The sequence below is a fragment of the Oryctolagus cuniculus genome, chromosome 15 (genome assembly GCF_964237555.1).
Source record: "Oryctolagus cuniculus chromosome 15, mOryCun1.1, whole genome shotgun sequence".
In the NCBI taxonomy this organism is placed as follows: Eukaryota; Metazoa; Chordata; class Mammalia; order Lagomorpha; family Leporidae; genus Oryctolagus; species Oryctolagus cuniculus.
The window spans coordinates 12,402,317-12,413,862 of record NC_091446.1 but is presented as its reverse complement, the minus strand read 5'-3'; the positions used below and the strand labels follow the sequence as shown (position 1 = coordinate 12,413,862).

The 11,546-nt window shown below is 49.6% G+C and overlaps 1 long non-coding RNA gene across 1 annotated transcript; it reads left to right on the top strand.

The window, feature by feature from the left end:
* The first annotated feature begins 5,874 nt into the window (after positions 1 to 5,874).
* Positions 5,875 to 11,295, top strand: LOC127484250 (uncharacterized). Its single transcript, XR_007911138.2, has 3 exons — positions 5,875 to 6,035; positions 9,081 to 9,140; positions 11,164 to 11,295. It is a non-coding gene; the product is annotated as an uncharacterized lncRNA (long non-coding RNA).
* Positions 11,296 to 11,546: the final 251 nt, after the last annotated feature.

The window sequence follows — 11,546 nt, the reverse complement described above, 5'->3', positions numbered from 1 at the left end:
AAAAAATGTAGATTTCTGAGACCCGTCCAATGAATGAGTCAAGATCTTTTTTTTTTTAAGATTTTTTTTTAGTGTGAGAGGTAGAGTTACAGACAGAGAGGGAGAGAGAGAGAGAGAGGTCTTCCATCCACTGGTTCACTCCCCAGATGGCCACAATGACCGGAGTTGGGCCGATCTGAAGCCAGAAGCCTTGAGCTTCTTCTGGGTCACGGAATCTACATTTTTAAAACCGCCCTGACCGTTCTGCTGCCAGCTGAAGTCAGAGAGGCCCTGTCTCAGGGAATTGTTTTCCTTAACTCTTTCTCAATAGAAAAGTAAAAGAAAAAGAAACATCACAGCACTACCAGGCTTCAGGTGATCTTCTCCTAAAAGAAGAAAAGGCCCATATTCAAGCACAAGAAAAGCATATTTTCTTTCTACAGAGAAAAAAAAAAGCTGAAAGAAAACAACACTTCAGACCTTTGTCTGCCAAGAGCCAAAATGCCAGTTTATTTCACTGATGCCTTCTACCTATTCCCGCAATGTTTCCTGCGTTGACTGAGCAGGTGCACACGCAGTCGTTTGTAGGTAAAGGCCTTGCTGGACTGAACACTGGTGGGCAGGTCTCCTGGTGGCCAGAAGCTAACCCTGGCCCAGGCAGGCTGCCTGTGGCTACTGCTACCTGGCGCAGTATTCATCCAAACGCCGCACTTGGGCTTAGTGCCGTCCCAGAGGACTGCTTGACAACGTTCTTCGATATTTGCTATTTTGTCATATTTTCTGGAATATGCTTATAATCCTCCAGAAGAAGGTAAACCCTGGGAAATCCACTGCCAGGGCCAGGGGTCCTCAGGGCCCCCCCCCCCCCCAGATACAGATGCAGCTGGCCCATGTGTGGCAGGAAGCCTCTCGGACAGGACATTCCCACCTGCTCCCCATGCTTCTTGCACCCAAGCCATGGCCGTTCTGAACTTGGTAACCCAGTCCCATCCATCTTTCCTCCAGCTTGGGAATCCAGAGAAAGTGAGCCCTGGGATTTGCTGTGTAGACATCCTTGTCACCTTGGCCAATGACATTCTTCCCCAGAGCGCAAGAGTGGGTTAACACCGCTGCCACCAACAACAGTGACAGCAGCAACCACACCAACAGCGGAACCAGAAATACCGTGCAGTCCACTTACTGTGGCTCAGACGCCAAGCACTTCCATCTGGAACCACGTTCTAGTCCTACAACAACCACATGAAGTAGATCCTACTATTATCTCCCATTTTATAGATGAGGAAACTGAGGCACGAGGTGGTTAAGAAACTTGCCCAAGGAGAAGCATAGTCTACGGCCATACCCCTCTGAACGTGCCCATTCTCATCTGATTTCGGAAGCCCAGCAGGGTGGGGCCTGGTTGGTATTTGGATAGGGGGAGCCCAGCTGAGACTGGAACCCAGGACTCCATACTGTTCCCCATCTCTTTACATTGCCCTAAGTTAATGTTCAACTCAGTGATAATAAATACCCCCTAAGTTTGTGTAGCTATAAACATTATTCTATACGATTTTCACAGGAACCTATGATTACCTCCGTGTTTCAGATCACACCAGACAACCACAAAGTGTTGTAATTATTTATTTTACACAACCCTGTGGTGAACAACCCTGTAGTATTTAATTACTTATATTGGTTTTCTTTCTACATCTGTGAAAAATTTTATTTCCAGCTTGTGATGTTAATAGAGAAAAACATGTTTCAATTTTTCCTGTTGGTTTTATTTGATTATAGCATTAAAGTTATTTTTTTTAAATCATCTAAGGTACCCCCATAGAGAGAGCGAACCTATTCACTCAGGAAAACCAAACGCCATTGAGTTCCTTCAGACAAATTTGGGACAGATGTGTTTTTTCTTCTTCTTCAATGAATCCAGAAGACGAAAACTGTATTTTATTTCTTGTGAAATGCATTTTCCTGTTCATCTCAGTATGTGGGACTGTCAAAGTTTCTGACTTTGGCAGGGTTCTAACACGGCCATTCTGTTCTCCTTTGGAAACTTATTAAATCTATACTTTTTATGAAAACCAGAATGCAGTCGAAGAGGTTTTTCATCTTTTGACGTTTACTTGTTGGTTTAGTGTTCTTATGTCATCCAAGATCTCAAACCAGAATGACAAAACCTCCGAGACTTAAGTGTCTCCAAAGCTTATTAGAAAAGTGGGTAGCACTACAGAGAATGGGGCCTGGCACTTCTGTCCAATATTTTATGGGAGAATCAGCAACAATTTTAGAGCTGTTTCAAGCTTTTGAGGTTGATGTTGGTTTTTCAGAAGGGAAAACAAATTGATCTTCTTTTCAAGGTTTCTTACACACCAATGCTACTAGATTTCTTAGACACCAGTGCTGCCAACTGCAATATGGGCATTCCACGAGGCTTTTAGAAATTTTGCTGTGTCCTGGCGTGGAGTCAGGTGGGCAGACTGGACAGTATTCCAGCTTCTCACATCCAGGAAACTCAGAGGTTTTCCCAAGCCATTTCCTGGAGCTCATGAAGTCCGGGAGCCTGCCAACAGCCACAGGCTTCCTCACAGTTCCAACCTCTCTGGACTCCTCAGGCCTGTTCGGGTTTTACTCTCCCAGCCTTGCCCGCTACACGAGATATCCTCAAGGGGGCCATAGCTATGTCCTAGTGCACTGGGGAAGTTATTCTATTATCTCCCAGTTATTGTACGGAGTCCTCCAGTGAATCCAGCAGCACCAGGGTTTGTGGAGGTTTTACCTCCATCCCCCCGAGATCAACAATGCCACTTCACTTTTTCATTTGTTCAGAAGCGCTTCGCCTTAGTGGACAGGGCTAACGGTGGATTTCTCTCTCTGGCTCGTGTTCACTTCCGCCTCGGTACAGGTCCACCTTGACACGTTGTGGTCTCAGAGCCACAGTTATTTCTATGAAATGCGCTGACCAAAGTGCAGCACAGGGGGCAGCTGTGGCTGCGTAGAAGTGGCCCACCGTCACGTGGCAGTCAGTGTGAGTCCTGCCATGCAGATCACCCCGACACCCGCCAGGCTGGAAGCACACGATGTGGGGAAGACGCGGAGGGAGAAGGGAGAAGTCTCCGTCGACACGCGTGAGCGTTCCTGAGAGAGAAAGCAGAGGCGCCCACAAGCACTTGCTAGATCTGCTCTACTTTAATACGCGGATTTTTTTGTGCGCCATTATTTTCCCTGTTGGGTACAGGAGGAAAATAACTGTTCCACAGAGCACTCACAAAAGAGTGGCCGACAACTACAGCCACATAGGCTGCTTTTACGCAGATTTTTCCAGAACCCATAACTTGAATGAAAAGATCTTTTTTTCTTTGCTCCACTTGTGATGAGAATAGTTTGTTTGACTCATACCAAACCAAATCAAGCATTTCTGTGGGCACAAAGAGGAATGTGGAGCAAAGAAAGATTTTTCTTCCTAAAAAAGAATGTGTGCGCGGACAACAAAATTGCTTCAAATTTCACAGCATCCTTCCCATTAAACACTGAAGGCAGATTCGGGTCAGTCCAATCGCCTTTGTAGACATTTGACTTTAAAAATCACATATTCAACTTTTAAAAATGGATTTGTGTGAAATGATATATAGAAAAATTCGCATGGTCTATAAGTCCTGATGAGTTTCAGCTTATGTTTAACCTCTGCCTCTTCATCTTTAAGAGATGCAAATTGCCTCCCAGGAACAGGGGAACTGTCTTGTATGTCTTGTCCTAGTTCCTCTAAATCAGCCCCTAAAGAGGTTTACATTAGGAACTGGGCGAGATGCCGAAATAAATGAGTTTCTTCAAAAAAGCTGGCTGCCCCCTATCTAGGAAATTAAAAGTCACTGGGAAGAATTTTTAAAAAAGAGAAATAACAGATAAGTACATAGTTCTTGGTTTCTGAGCCCAACCCTCCGAGTACATTCTAGGATCTCAAATGACTTATCCCAGTAACTCTGCGGCTAATGTTAAGAGGGAGTGCAAAACTTCCTCCAAATGACCCACGTATCCTACTCTTTGACATGTTCCAAGACCTCAAGATTTGTGCCTGGACTCACGCAAAGAATGCCATGCGTTTGCCTTACTCTTTGAGAACGGAGCATTACAAATGTGTCCTGTGTGTGAGTGGGTTTGAAGCTGCAATAATTCCTTGAACACAATCAAGAACTGGCGATCCTGGCAGAGAGGCAGAAAACCTTCTCTGTTCCCTTGACCTTCAAACAAGGAAAACATTACCTTGCCTGTCTTCCCTCAAGACTTCTGGGAGCACCAAAAATTGTGGAAAATCAGCTGGCAGACGCATAAAGCAACTGGTGATGCTTCCTGAACCGGTTGCCTTGCTCAGCCTTGCAGAAACGCTTGTGAAGTGTGGGGGGGGGGCACCATGATTATTCTTGTTTTAAGCTCAGGAAAGCAACACTTGGCAGCATGACCACTTGGCCAACATGATGGGACAGAGTTGGTCCGTAAGAGCACCGAGAAGCAACTGAGCTCGATTCTAACCCCCAGGCTCTGCGCTCCACGTGAACTGCGAAGGCAAGCGCCCTGCAGGTGCAAGGGGGTACATCATCAGATCCCTTTGACCTCACTCCTGACTGCTAAGGCCAAGGTCAGGAAAAGTTGGGAAAACCCCTGGACTTTGCCTAGAACCGTTCAGGGAAAAGCCCCAGAGGAGAACCTAGCACGATGGAGGTGATGAAAAAAGTCAGCCCTGGGACAAAGGCTGGTTAGGAGTGGGAAAAAGAGGTGAGGGGCCAGCAGCGGGAGCGATCAGGACCCGGCAGGGAAGCAGGTGGCCGAGGGCGGAGAGGCTAGGAAGCTGGGAATGGGGCCGCGGAAGAAGCTGGCGTGGGGAGACCACGAGACAGGCTTGCAGTCCGAGCTCCTCTCTCTACACGAGGCTCAGATCGTTGGAGGTCCAGGAGTCCCAGCGGCTGTGCTTGTGCCCAGCGCGCTGGAAGCCACCCGGCCCCTTCCCGTCTAACTTGTGGCTTGCAAGCCTCCTGACTGCCCACAGGGACGCCCCTGTGCCCGGGGTGTAGGGTAGGGGCGTGGAGGGGGGGTCTTCTCCGCTGGGCAGAGTGCCCGGGACTGGAACGCTCGTCCTCACTGGCTGACCACGGCAGTGGGGGCGGAGCAGCCCGGCTCCGCCCCCTTGAGCCACCCCCTTGCAGGAAGGTGACAAGGCTCAGGGCTCTGGCTGGCTTGATAATGCTCCCTTTTCCGCCTGGGTGCCCTCTCTGTTTCCTTTCCTCACTTGCCCATGCGTGTTTACTTGGTCTTCCAAACAAACTCCCTCGTTTGAATCCGTGTTTCAGGGTCCGTTTCTGGAGGCAGCCATCTGGACACATGTTGCTGCACAGCTTGGGAACAGCAATGCCTGTGGGCAGAACGAGGGCCGGGGAGCTACAGACAGGACCGGGAAGGTGAAGGCGTTCTGACGCATGCGGCGCCACCGTAACTAACAAGTCCGTTTCAAGTTGTGGGTCAGCGCCTGCTGCCCAACAGCGGAGGGGACCCAGGGGACATGGATGACAGAGGCAGTGAAGACTGAACAAGGTGGGGTGGGGGTGGGGAGGACAGGCCTGCAGCCCCCTAGCAAGAAGCATGGGCAGCACCCAGGAGAAGGGGTGGGCCGCTCAGGGCCGGGTCACCCAGAGACTGCAGGACGTGCCCCTGGCCACCGGGACTGATGCCAGCTGTGCACTGGTGCAGGGAGGAAGTCCTGCTCACTGGAGTCCAGTACGGTCTTGGACAGGGTTGAACGCGCCCTCTCCTGCAGCATCAGAGAGGACCGAGGTCTTATCTCAGGTTCCTCACGCAACAACGTGTTCTAGGAGCTGTCACTGGTACTTTTCCACGCCAGCAACGAGCTGCATCGGAAAATGACCTAGTGAGGACTTTGATTCTCAGACTTAACAGGTATTTTGAGAAGAATCCCAGGTCCTGTGGAAATGGGAAAAATTGGAATTAAGTCTCAATTTCCTCCCGAGTGCCGACACCCACGTGGAAGGGCAGGCGGCAGGTCTGAAGACGAGCTATTTTAGAAAGTGAGTCTACTCACCCTCCGTCACCTCCCGGGCATGCCGCTGTGCGTTTAATTACTGTTCATTAAGGCACAGATGTTCTCTGGCGAATGAATGCTCTAGATGAATTTCACGGTAGTTTCACCAGGTTCTAAAGAACTGACAAACGCTCAGGTGCCCAACCACCTGGGCGCATGCGCTGGGGCTGTGTTATGGTCTGTATTGTATACATCACAAATAGTACGTCATAGTCATTAATAGTCACTAATGCTAAACTGTGTATCTGGTCTCTGTTTAAAGCAAGGAAACAAATATTTACTGTTGGGGCAGGAGTTTAGCACAGGCGCTAAGGTGCTGCTCCGGAGGCCCACACCCCGTGTCAGGGTGCCTGGGTTCGAGTCCCGGCTCCACTTCCACTCCCAGCTTCCTGCTAATGCTCACACAGGGAGGCAGCCGGCGATGGCCCCTGCCACCCATCTGGGAGACCCCGGCTGAGCTCCTGGCTCCTGGTTCTGCCAAGCCCAGCCCAGGCTGCTACAGGTATTTGGGGAGTGAGCCAGCAGATGAAAAATCCCTCTGCCTTTCAAATAAATAAAAATTATCTGACATTTAAAAAAAGGATTCACTGTTGAAGATGAAAAATTGCCTTCCTGATGGATGCTAAGGCTTGTTTTCAAGGCAAAGGCTGCTCCTTGGAGACCAGAGACAATGGTGTCACCATCCTTCCAGGTCCCTCCTGCTGGAAAGTGACTGCAAGGTCAAGTGACACCCGGCGCCCTGAGCACTTGGCCCTGAAAGGCTTGGCGTCCGTCACAGGTGGCAGTCACTTAAGGACTTGGAGGACAAGCACCAGACAAACAATGATGCCTTCCCCAGGGCTACTTTAGTGTGTAGGACTGCAGGCGACCATGTGCACACACAAACATGTACCTCCCTAGGAGGGATCTCCCAAAAAATTTGTGGAAAGTGTGTAGAAGGGGAAAACTATGCATGAGTTCCAACAAATTTTTTGCACCAAAATTAACATATTTTTCTCCCATTTTGAAATGTCTTCCTACCAGCATGCACACACACACATGACTGATAAAATTCTTTGGAATATTTAGTATGCTCTTAAATGATATTGTATTTTGTATCTTGGGTATTGTATCTTTCATAATACTGTGCTTCTGTCTAGGCATAAATATGATAAGAAACCAAAAGCTATACCCCTGAAATCATACTGATTTCTTTCTTTTTTTTTTAAGGTTTATTTATTTATTTGAAAGTCAGAGTTATACAGATAAAGAAGGAAAAACAGAGGGAAAGAGAAATATTCTATCCGCTGGTTCACTCCCCAATTGGCCACAATGGCCAGCGCTGCGCCAATCCGAAGCCAAGAGCCAGCAGCTTCCTCCAGGTCTCCCACATAGGAGCAGGGGCCCAAGGACTTGGGGCATCTTCCACTTCTTTCCCAGGCCGTAGCAGAGAGATGGATCTGAAGTGGAGCAGCCGGGACTCGAACTGGCGCCCATATGGGATGCCAGCATTGCAGGTGGCGGCTTTATCTGCTATGCCACAGTGCCAGCTCCCAGACTGGTTTATTTCACAACAGTAAATGTTAAAGATGGGACAGACGTGAAGATCATTCAGTTCCCTTCAAGCTCTAAGACTAAGGAGACGTGGGGCAGGAGGAAGGGATGTGGCTGAGGCCAGACAGGCCAGTACTGGAGGCCTGGTCCTCTGAGTCATCGTCCAGGGCCTTTCTCCGGGCCGGCTGGCTCCCTTGACCCAGCGAGTCACTGGCCCCTTCACAGCCCCTGGCCCATAGCACCTGTACCAGACCACGCAGATGGAAGAGTTCCTTGCACGAACGCCTCCTGTGTCTTGCAGAGAGCAGCACATTTCCCCACACTTGCTGATTCCACTCTGTGGAGACCATCAGGGCCAAAACCAATCTTTGCCAGATGGAAAGCTGCAACATTTATCAAATCGCTGCCATGAAGAGCAAATAGGGTTTTTGCCAACTGTCCCTAACCCTGGTCATGAGCTCCTCTGAGTCGGATCTGAATGCCTAAAGACCCTGAAACTATCCTTGCAATTCTTCTTTTTATTTTTTATTTTTGACAGGCAGAGTGGACAGTGAGAGAGAGAGACAGAGAGAGAAAGGTCTTCCTTTTGCCATTGGTTCACCCTCCAATGGCCGCCGCTGCAGCCGGCGCACCGGGCTGATCCGATGGCAGGAGCCAGGATCCAGGTGCTTTTCCTGGTCTCCCATGGGGTGCAGGGCCCAAGCACCTGGGCCATGCTCCACTGCACTCCCTGGCCATAGCAGAGAGCTGGCCTGGAAGAGGGGCAACCGGGACAGAATCCGGTGCCCCAACCGGGACTAGAACCCGGTGTGCCAGCGCCGCAAGGTGGAGGATTAGCCTATTGAGCCACGGCGCCGGCCCTTGCAATTCTTCTTATGACAGTTATACTCATCCCCATCAGAGAGCTACAGTCGTTTGCCCAGGACTCCACAGCATAGGCAGCAGTTTCCAAACCCAGGCAGGCTGAGTCCAGAGTCCCAGTCCTGCACCACTCGAGTGCCCATTTGTCCGCGGTGCCATTTTATCATTGTCACGCCTGTTTGGTTTGTCTTGTGTTTCTCCCCTCTTAAATGGCTCTCAGAAGACTCTCTACTGCCCCCTATCGGTGCCATGGGATGAACTGGTCCCTGAAAGCCCAGTGCCCTGCGGTCTTGACTGCTCCCCCTGCATCTCACCAGGGCTCCTTCCGGAAGTGGCGGCCCCTTCGCGAGTGGATTTCCCAACAGAGAGCTGAGTGGATGAAAGAGAGGCAGGGTGCTGGGTGCTGGGTGCTGGGCAGGAATGGAGGGCCGCCTGCTTATCATAGATGCTGGCAAAGGCTGAGCCATTTCCGCAGATATGTACTCAGTCCCAGAGTCATCACGCGCTTTGTCTCTGTGGATGAATAAGCACCAGCCCGGTGTGGAGGGAATGAGGTATTGGCCTTTAGGTTGGAAGTACATGAATAATACAGGCGCTGCGATGGGCAATGCTACCACTCCGGCCTCTCTCTCCACAGACAAATAGAAGACTGGGGTTTCTGGGCCATCCAAGGTAGCTCTCTTCACAAATATCACAGGTAAATAATTGAAGAGGCAATGTTTAAAAATGGGAAATACAAAACCCCGGGTGAATTCGCTGCTCACCTCCCCATCTCCACACCCTGAGCCCCCCGGAGCTCCGTGGGGCCCTGGCAGGTGCATGACACACTCTGTTATTCTGAAACCTCCTTTAAGTTCTTTCAGATATGGTGTGTGTATGGGCTTTTTGGTCACCATTTTGAGGAGGATCAATAATAGAATCATGTTTTTCTTAAATGCCTTTTCTTAACAAAAAGATGTAACCCAAAATGTCTGTGAATTTAGAAAGAGAAGTCATCGCTCTATTTCATAAGAATTTTCTGGTGCCCTGACGGACCCCCACCAAAGTAGAATCTAGCACCATGGATAGCAGAATCAAACAGTACTGCACGCACAAAGCTCTCATCATGTGTAGATGTAGGATATAAAATCCGGAGCTCTTTCAATGTCAGGAACAACCTCAAGTTTAAAATCAGTGATAGCCGTCCGTAGCCCCAGTCGGCGCTAAGACACATGAGCTCTGCCTTCAGGTTTGCCAGCTGATCGCCGGCTCTGTGTGGCAGCCACAGTGGCTGGGCCATGTCAAGATTACCTGATGAACTGTCTAAACCCGACGCACGCTATGTGTGTTTAAACAGCTCATTGGTTATTCATTATTTAAAATAACAAACTCGGAGTAGCAGGTGAGACGCCTCGTGGGATGCCCAAATCCCGTAGCAGAGTCCCTGGGTTTGCGCCCCGGCCCGTTCCCACTGCCAGCTTCCTGCTAATGCACACTACTGCTCAAGTGGTGGACTCTGCCAGCCCCATGGGAGACCTGAATTGGGTTCCCAGCTCCGGGACTAGAAATTGCATGCATTTGGGGTGTGGACCAGTGATGGCAGATCTTTTTCTTTCTCTATTTCTCTGTCTCCACACCTTTCAAGTAAAATAATAATATGAGGTTGCTCAATAAGTTTGAATAACAATAAAGCCAAAGACATAAAAATTCCACCATACCTTGCGGATCGTAAACGTTCATGGATGCACTATACCAAAATCATGTTTTATCCTGAAAATGCAGCAAGAAGATTAACCATGTTGGTAAGGCTAAACAGGATTTCAGATTACACCAAACTGATCAGAGTGAAAGTTTTTTTTTTTTTAAAGATTTATTTATTTGAAAGTCAGAATTACACAGAGAGAGAAGGAGAAGCAGAGAGAGAGAGAGAGGTCTTCCATCCGCTGGCTCAACTCCCCAGATGGTTGCAATGGCCAGAGCTGTGCTGGTCCAAAGCCAGCAGCTTCCTCCAGGTCTCCCACGCGGGTGCAGCGGCCCAAGCACTTGGGCCATCTTCTTCTGTTTTCCCAGGCCATAGCAGAGAGCTGGATCAGAAGTGGAGCAGCCGGGGCTCAAACTGATGCCACTAACACCGGTGCCCACGGGGGATGCAGGCCTCACAGGCAGGGACTTAACCTACTGTGCCATAGCACTGGCCCCTCGATCACTTTAGGTCCAATGAGACTGAGAAACAGCTGGTACCCGGGACACGGCCAGGCCGTGAAATTCCCCAGATGCGTCCTTTGCCGAGGAAAGAAAACCCCAGCAAGGCAGCGACATCCCACAGCGTGGCAAGAAGGGCGACAAGAAAGCAGGGATCATTCTGTTCGATTGCTATTAGTAGTAGTAGTATTCTGCTGAAACCCTGCACTACCAAGGGAGGAAAGAAAAAAAGATGGTGGACTGTCCATCCACCATCTGACAAGGCCAAGCACTGGCCGGGGCAGCCGTGGTGGCTCCGTGGCGCTGTGCGTCTGGGCCCGCCGGCCGTTTTATTAGACCTTGGAAGGGCGGCCTCGGTGGGTCACGGAGCGGTCAGCTGTTCACGGTGCTGTTGTTGCAAGTGGCCTCCCCGGCCGCTCGGGGAAGAAGGCGATGGTTTCTTTAAGGAGTTGGGCTATTTATAAAATAAATATAAAAATCTAATATCTATTATGTACAAACGCTGGTGCTGGGGAGCTCGGGCGGCTGTATATTTGCAGAAATCAGCCTCCCGTGAGCACAAATTGCCCCGTACAGAGGAAAAACACCATCCGGTTCACCGGAGACCTGGCTGTAAGGTGCAGCGCTTGGCTGTGGGCAAGTGAGGACTCGCGTTTTCAGCTGCTTCTTGGTAAGAGCCTTAGTAATTGGAATCAGTTATTCAAAACATCGCTAAATGTGATTTAAATGGCAAGGATTTAATAACAGAGAAAGAAGCCATTAAAGGAGTTCAAGCAGGGGAGAAGGGAATTCCGTTTTTTAGAGCAGAGGGAGAAAAATAAAGCAATTACTTGATGTAAAGGCCAGAACCAGGACTCCTGCTGTCACGGAGAAATCAAATCTGTCAGCAATTAGTGGGGTCTTAGGAGGTAAAGGACTCGCC